Raw genomic sequence first — 8,059 nt, 5'->3', positions numbered from 1 at the left:
AGGTTCAGGGGTATAATGGGATTATGGTCGTGGTTGATCGTTTTTCCAAGTATGTTGTCTTTGTTCCAACAAAGATGCCTTGTGGAGCCGAGCAGACTGCGGAGTTGTTCTTTAAGAACATAGTGAAGTATTGGGGGATGCCATTGAGCATTGTGTCGGATAGAGATCCGCGTTTTACAGGCAGATTTTGGACCACATTGTTCAAGTTAGTCGGGACAGAGTTGTTGATGAGTTCAAGTTACCATCTGCAGACAGATGGGCAGACCGAGAGGATCAACGCATTGCTGGAGGACTACTTGCAACATTATGTGACAGTTGATCAGAAGAATTGGCCTGAACTCTTGGATATTGCTTAGTTTAGCTACAATATTCAAAAGAGTTCTGCGACGGGGTATAGTCCATTTGAGTTGGTGAATGGACAGATGCCGGTTGCACCGCATACCGTAGTGACAGGAGGTTTTTTGAGGAGTCCTCATGCGAAGAAGTTCATGAAGGCTTGGGATGAGACCTTGGAGTTGGCACGGTTGCGCTTGCACGATGCTGCAAGGAGGATGAAAAAGTATGTTGATCGAGGAAGACGGGAGGCACACTTTAGTGTGGGAGATATGGTGTTTCTTAGGATTACCGGGGAGCAGTTTTAGCCAGCCAAGGGGACTGCGAGCAAACTGACACGGAAGTATGAGGGACCATTCCGAGTGAAGAAGAGAGTGGGGGAAGTTGCTTACGAGCTGGAGCTTCCGCACCATATGCACATGAAGCATCCAGTTTTTCATGTGAGTCAGTTGAAGAGATGTAGACTTGATTCAGACCATCTAGAGAGAGCTGAACCGCCGAGAGGACCAACCGGGATTGTGGACAAGCCAGGATTGGAGTTGGAGAAGATTTTGAGCTACAAAACTATAGGGATTGGTTGCCACATGAAACGGGAGTATCTTGTCAGATGGAAGAATGCACCGGAAGAGGAAAGCTGGGAATCGGAGGACTCACTTTGGAGATGGAAGAAGAAGATTGCGAAGTATGAACGGAAGATACTGAGGCAGTCGGGATTGTCGAGGGCGACAATGATTTCCAGTGGGGGAGGATGTGACGACCTGCGGTCATTGGACGACCGAGCGCGCACGCCCGCCTCCGCGAAAACAAACTAAGGCATAAAAGCAACCATCGTTTATAGGCGAGCCAGGGCGCACATGAGCGATGGGTGAGCCGACTCGTTGTAGGGGTGTCGCACATCGGGTGAAGGCGTCGGCTTAACATTAAACGATGGCGTTTGAAGGGTCGGCCGGTTGGAAGGTCGCCCGCGGTTGGAGCGTATAAACGTGTGGAGTATGCGCTCATTATCATCATCGCACTTCGCACTCTTCCATCGCATAAGAGGTAGAGCGAAGGCGCAGTTTAGAGCCGCAGCAAAGTGTTGGATGCGCCCGCCGAGTCGGGCAAGGCAAGGCACTCGTGCAGCGCGGTTAGGAGCGCGGGTGGAGGGCGTAGTGAGGCGCCCGCCCGCCAGACTTGGTACACGGCCTTCGGTTGTAAGGGGCGCGGGTGTGCATGGGCGCGCCCGCCCGTTTGGCAAAAGGGTTGTGTGTTGTTGTATTGTGTTGAGGTGTGGGTCGTGCACGGGCGCGCCCACCCGTTCGGCAAAACTCTTGTATTGTATTTTGGGTGGAACGCTGTGGTGTGACCGCCGTGCGCTCTTGCACGGGCGGGCGCCCAGCCTTGTTTATGAACGCCGGTGGAGCGTCGCTCCCGGTCATTGTAATATTTCTTCATATATAATAAAATAAGATTTCCTCTTGCATATTGTTGGGTTATTATTGTTGTTCATGTATTATTAATGGATTCCGCACATTAATAATGTTAATTCATGGTTATTATGAATTGTTGAAGGCGTAGTTCGTAAAGTTAATCTAACTATGGAAAGAGTTGGTAACTTAGGCGGTGCCGCACCCGGCCAATTTAAGGAAAAAAGAATTGGGGGCGTGACAAGTGGCATTGAACCTGACCATTCCGATGATCCGCATTTGCAATCGGTTTCTATTAATCAGGTTTAGATTTCTCTACTTTTTAATTAATGAAAATAAAATACTGTAATAATTAATTATATCGCGCTGTAATTGTGAAATCTTCCATTAGCCTGAATCTACAAAATAAGGTATAGTCATAGTTGAAAATTCCGCATAAGTTGTTCTCTATTTTTGAATCTAATGGAGTAGTCTGATGGTTAGACTACGTGTTTTTCAATTAGAGAAAACAAGACGTTGTTATCAGCAAGTTTATCACACTGTGGTTGTGTTTCTGGATTTAGTAGTACATCAATTTCCATTGTATTGCATTTTGTAGTAACAATGTTTTGTTAAGAAAATGTTGTTGTTCTGCATTTGGTAATATATCAATTTCCACATTGCATTTTGGTTTTATAAGAAAGTACCATTGTTGGATGCACACTAAATGAGGCCGTTCTACTTATCATATTTGGCTGTGATGCGAAATGTATTTAGCAGTTTGCGATTTTTATCTTTTATCCGTGTAATTTTGTTATTTTTGTGGATGGTTTAATTTTTATTTCCTACCAGTAATTTATTCAAAATTTGTTTAGAAATTTTCAGAATTGTATTGAGTTTATATAATATCATTACACATTTGAACATATAATTAACATATTTATTGAGATTATATAACATTAGCACAACTATATTAGTAGATGTGGATGTGGTTGTAGGCCCAAAACATGTATATTACATGTACTATCTCATTTATTATATGGTTATAATATATAAACTTGTTCTCACAATGAACCACACTATTGGTTTGAAACTCGTCTACAAAGATTTTATGATGTGATTTTTTCAGAAAATATTTCTATAAAATCATATAATTATTAATATTATTAATTAATATTACTACTATTATTAATTATTATTTTTTTAATTAAATTTAATGGTATTATAATTAATAAATATTAATAATAAAAAATGTCTTCAAATTTATTATTTTTATTTTTATTAATTAAATTATTAATTTATCTAATCAATAATTAATTAATTTAATAATTAATTTTTGGTGATTAATTAATAAATAATAATAATAAATAACTAATATTATTAATATTATTATTATTATTATTATTAATGTTTTATTAATATAAATATTATTAATTAAATAAATATTTATTCATAGAGATATTGTTACATAAATATTAATATAAATATGCTTAATTAATATAGATATTAATGTAAATATTGTTACTAATATTTTTAAATATTAAACATAAATATAACAATATTAAATATAAATATTTTTAATTAATTAAATAATTCATTTCTATTTCATTTACGATTAATTAATTCATTAAACAATTAATCAATTCATTAAATAATTAATTCATTCATTTAATAATTAAACCTAAGATAAATACTATAAATGAAGTCGTCTATGCACGCGGAGGAATTGCCTGGACGACCAAAAGTGGCCAGAATCCGGGGAAAAAAATTCAAAAAATCTTGTAGAGGTAGTGTTTGAATCATGTTTTTTATGGTGGAAATGTATTCAGTACCATCAAAAACCTCTGGGGCACCTAAAATCTTGAAGTTTAACGACTGTAACTTGGATTTACAAAAATCCCTGCTAGATTTTCTCAAAATATGGCCAGAATTTCCATGACTTTCAGTGCAAAAAAGCAGTCTCGTTAGACTACAACATTATAAACCCTTAAAGAAACATAGTTGACCTTGATTGATTTTCATAATGAGACAATCTTTGTCACAATACGACATTGGACCATGGTCGACCATGGTTGAGCCCTTAGATTAATAATATAGATATTATTGATTAAATATTAAGCATAGTCTTTCGGTAGAAATCACAAAAGAGAAATTTTTGGCCGAAGCGTTTCAAACCAGGTGTGTTTCATCATTGTTAAATATTAAATATTAATATAAATATTGTTATTAATATTTAATATAAATATTTATAAATATAAATATTGTTGAGCATGCTTGACATGCACAACAATGTGATGTTAGACCATGGCTCACCATGATTGATATCTTAAACCCAAGGGAATGATTGATTTTCAAATCAAGGAATCTTTGTCACAATGCAACACTAGACCATGGTTGATTCTCACATTGAGACAATATTCGTCACAATGTGATGTTGGACCATGGTTCACCATGATTGATATTATAAACCCAAGGGAATAATAAACCCTAGGGATTAATACTAAACCCAAGGGATGATTGATTTTCATATCGAGACAATCTTTGTCACAATATGACGTTGGACCATGGTTAATTTTCATATTGAGATAATCATTGTCACAATGCAATATTCAACCATGATTGACCATGGTTGGCTATGATTGACCATGGTTGACCATGATTGATATTATAAACCTAAGGGAATAATAAACACAAGGGTTTCATATTATAAAGCCAAGATAATAATAAACTTGTTGTTATCTATCATACCACCTTGTATTGTGTCAAATGGCCCTATTTTTCATCTCTGTTATAGAGGAGGAGGGGTGAAATCTTGGTTGACTAAAGGGAAATCAAAAGAGAGAGCTGAAATATTGGAGGCCGAAATCAAATGGGAGAGTCAAAATATCAAAGGCTGAAACCAAAAGGGAGAGCCGAAATATCGGAGGTTGAAATGAAATTGGAAAGCCAAAATCATAGGGGCGGATTATCGGAACCCGATAGCGGAAGAGGAATATCAGAGAAGGCGAATTTCGTGAGGTCATACCTTGGAGCAGGTTGATATCAAAACCCAAATCTCCAAAGGTTAGTCATTTCATAACTTCAGAGATCAGAATTTCATAGTTTCTTAATCATTCACATTTCTTTAGAAGTGTCGAGTTAGAGAAGAGAATGGAAATAAAAAGGAAATCATTCGCAAAACCAAGGACCCCAATGACCCTTTCTCTCTCCTCTAAGAAGGCAACAGTTAATTGACCTCGAGAAGCTAACGAGGCAGATGATGTTAAAAATGATGTGGTAGTACGAAGGACAAGTGGCAGTCAATTTCAACATTTCTGGGTAGCCTAAGGAGGAAAATCCGGGTAACACATGTAACCACTAAGGACACGCCACATGGAGATGATGATGTTAGTGTGACGTCATTATAGAGGTTAGTTTTTCGGTGGTTGGAGTTTTCATAACTCCTGTCAAATTATTTTATGGGAAAGTTCTGATACGATGATGGAAGTGGCTCCAATGTTAACTGGAACTTAGTCATGAGGACTCAAAAGAACCAAGGGGAGAGATAAAATGCACTAACAGATAGGCTCTTGGTAGGATTTTAAAGACCTTAGCACCTGAGCGCTAAGTCCCCAGTCACAACACCCAGTCCCATGGAGGAGAAATATGAAGAGGGGCTAAGAAACAGGGAGCCAAAGTCCAACCAAGACGTCGTAATATCGTAATGTTATTTTAATAAAAGTTACGATATACAGGGCTCCGAGATTTAAAATACAGTGTTGTATGAAATCCTCCTGTCATAACTCATGGTACTATGGTAGATAAAAAAAATGAGGCTAAGCAAGAAGGAGATGAGGGCATCAAAATGCTATGATTTCGTAATGTTTCTTTTAAGATAATTACGATATATTGAGCTTTGATACTGTAATACAGAGGTAATAAAATATGGATGAGTTGACAAATAAGTTGCAAATACTTCCAACGACACCACATCAAACCACGAGTAGCTCCAAAGAGAGACAATCCAAGTAGTTAGAGGGTGAAAATGACAGGTGAATTGGCATATAACCATGGGAGGAATATCATGACAGAGGCATGGCCAGATCATCAACCCACCACTAATCTAGATAATGGAGCCTGAGTCCACCTTAAGAGATCAGAGGAGTCAACATCGAAGATATTTTTCTGTGTCAATCATGACACCTCCTCTTTTTCATGTTTTGTAAATATTACATTTTCAAGAAAAGAATCAGGTATGTTACGTAATCATGTCATGATCGAATCATACTAGCCCGCATTGATATCTTGAGGCCATAACAAGCCACATTAAGTTCCAACCGCTTATGGACCACCCAACCACTTGGACTGACATGGAATTGATGAGATGGGATTGGATAGTGTGGGCGTAGGGTAGTGCCCACCCCCATTTCCCCCTTGCAGATCAAGGTCGAATGACAACTTTAGAAGAATGAGAAAAAATACAATCAAAGGGAGAGATTGGTAGAAGAATTGGGGAGAGCAACAATTTTCACAGGGAGATTAGTTTTCCTTGGATGTGGAAAATTTCCTAGAGACTAGTAGTGGAGCGTAAGGAGCTATTAGAGCATTGATATTAGAAGAGAATTGTTTGAGGCCACTAGATTGGGTTATCTATTCCTATGTGGTCGGTGGGAAACTTAGTGGATGAATGAATCATTGTGGTGATTACAGCTAGAGAGTAGTTGATAAACCATCTAGCTAGTAGATTTCAACCCTTGGACTAAGAAATACCCCATCGGAACCCTAAGTGTGACCCTTATTAACTGTGTTTGAGGCCACTAGACTGTGTCAAAGACATAATGGTAAGTGGGATGCTTAGTGGATGACTGAATCACCATGGTGCTTGTTGTATAACTGTTAAACCACTTAGACAAGGAAATTTGAGCCACTGTGGTGCTTACTCGAGAGTTGTTAAACCACCTAGACAATGGATTGTAGACCCTTGAGTGCTTGCTATGAAAAGACAATTGTTAAACCACCTGAATAGTGAATTAAATCTCCTAGATTGAGTAATAGCCCATCTGAACCTTGGGTGAACCCTTGTGATTAAACTCAGAGAAGTAAATGAGCCACTGTGGTGCTTAGTGATAGAGGGAAGTTGTTAAACCACTGGGACAGTGAACTCCACCTCGTGGGTGTCTACTTCCCTAAGCAAGCATCCACTCAAACTTTAGATTGAACTCGGGGGTGGTCAACTATAAGAAAGTTGCGTGTAGCTTACCAATGGTCGGGTAGACAGTAGAAGTCACTCATTTAGGGGCCATCCATCTTAAAATACTCAAATAAGTCTACAACATTTGTATATTTGAATCATGAGCTGTGAAGTTCCATGAATTGCATGTTTAGTATGAGTTCTTGTATATCTCTTAATGTTATTGAATGCCAACATAGTGAAGGTTCAATGTTATTATCAGGTTAATGAGTTATCTTATATGTCTATCATTGTAATGAATTCTTGGACTATGAAGTTTGTTTTTATATTCATGATCTGCACGTTATCTAACATGCTATGAATTGAGTGAATACTTGGGTTGTGGTGGTGTGCATTTAGTTCATGAATAATGGGGATTAACTTAGCATGTATTATATTCTTGACAATAATAACTTATGATTTCAATAGCCCAACTTGCTCAGTGGTCTTGTAATGTATGAGGATAGACTGAAGATGTCCCTGTGCAGTTATTCATTCCTATGTGTCCAACATTTACGTGATTAATAGATACATGCTTCTGAATTGTTGAGAAATCTAGGGCATAATAGATTAGGGTTTTATAAATTTGATTTCTCTTTATCCTTGACAATTTCTTGTGATATTATATTAGTGTATCATTATTATTATGTTGTTATGGTTATCATCAAGACAAATGAAAATAAGAAGATCACAATGCAAACAACAAGAAACCAGAAATAGGCTCCAAGCCAGGGCAAAACCCATAAGGGGAAAGCCAAAAAACTCCTTATAGAATGAATTCAATGAAGTCTTCCAATACCTTGACCCAAGAACAACCATACAAAATATAAGTCAGCCAAGCCCCAATGAAATCTCTACAAAAACAAATCTGAGTAGACTCGCACGTGTGAACTAGAGATGCCAATGAAAGAAATGTGGTTCCTCTTCTTCATTGCTTCTCTTAGAAATTCCATTCCTCTTACTTAGTTCAAATCAGATTAGAAACTTGATGTGGTGTGTGTCCTAATGAGATTGAGCTTCTCTTTTATAGGCTTCTTGATGGGCAGATTAGGTCTCTTCTAGGCCAACATGAAGGGCTGGGTGACTTACTTTTTAGTGACTTCTAGACTCTTCTTTACATCAAAATATTTTT

This window comes from Pinus tabuliformis, chromosome J (genome assembly GCF_031772625.1).
Source record: "Pinus tabuliformis cultivar Carrire ecotype Pingquan chromosome J, CPIR1, whole genome shotgun sequence".
Taxonomy (NCBI): Eukaryota; Viridiplantae; Streptophyta; class Pinopsida; order Pinales; family Pinaceae; genus Pinus; species Pinus tabuliformis.
This window is presented reverse-complemented; position numbering follows the sequence as displayed.